Raw genomic sequence first — 772 nt, forward strand, 5'->3', positions numbered from 1 at the left:
ATGAAAGAGGGAGCTCTTATTAATATTTTGACACCAAAATCATGTCGATACACCTTACCGACTGCGAGTAAAGCCACCCACGCTTTAACTTGACAGACTGTACGACTCTATTTGTGATCTTGTGGTTAATAAGTCTGCCCCGATTCATTTAAATTATAGAACTATTCGTAGAACTGAATATCACCAAGTCGTCACGAAAGATGAGCATAAAACCTGTAAACCTGTTTACACTAAAAGAAGGCTAATTAAAAATCACGATTCTCTGCCATTTGGTTACATAGAGAATAAATAGGTGAAAACAGAAAACTCAACCGTAATTTATTTATTTATAACGTATAAAGGCTAAAATGAATGATCTCTCATTTCTACATTTTGCATACAAACTATCACAGCAAGAAATGAAAAAATGTGTAGGTACACTTGTTTCACTTAATTAAATTATATAAAATTTCTGTATTCTAATAATAAGAGTATTTACTCTTTGTGCTTTCAGAAATGATGTTCCAATCATTTGGAGGCACTATAATACACTGTGACCAGAGCGTACTGGAGAACACAGTGTTCTGCTGCAGTCAAACAGCTCTAGATATCACACCGGAAAAAATCATGGCGAGTCATGAATATGATGATTACTTGTGCATAAGGTCACAAAACTTAACGTTTAGTGATCTTACTCTTTTATCATTTGAAAATTATTATACAGTGCTTTTTAAATGTTGTGTGAATGAAAAACATCTTTCTATGATTAATTTATTTCAAAACAAGTTATTTT

This window comes from Belonocnema kinseyi, chromosome 7 (assembly GCF_010883055.1).
Source record: "Belonocnema kinseyi isolate 2016_QV_RU_SX_M_011 chromosome 7, B_treatae_v1, whole genome shotgun sequence".
NCBI classification, from domain to species: domain Eukaryota; kingdom Metazoa; phylum Arthropoda; class Insecta; order Hymenoptera; family Cynipidae; genus Belonocnema; species Belonocnema kinseyi.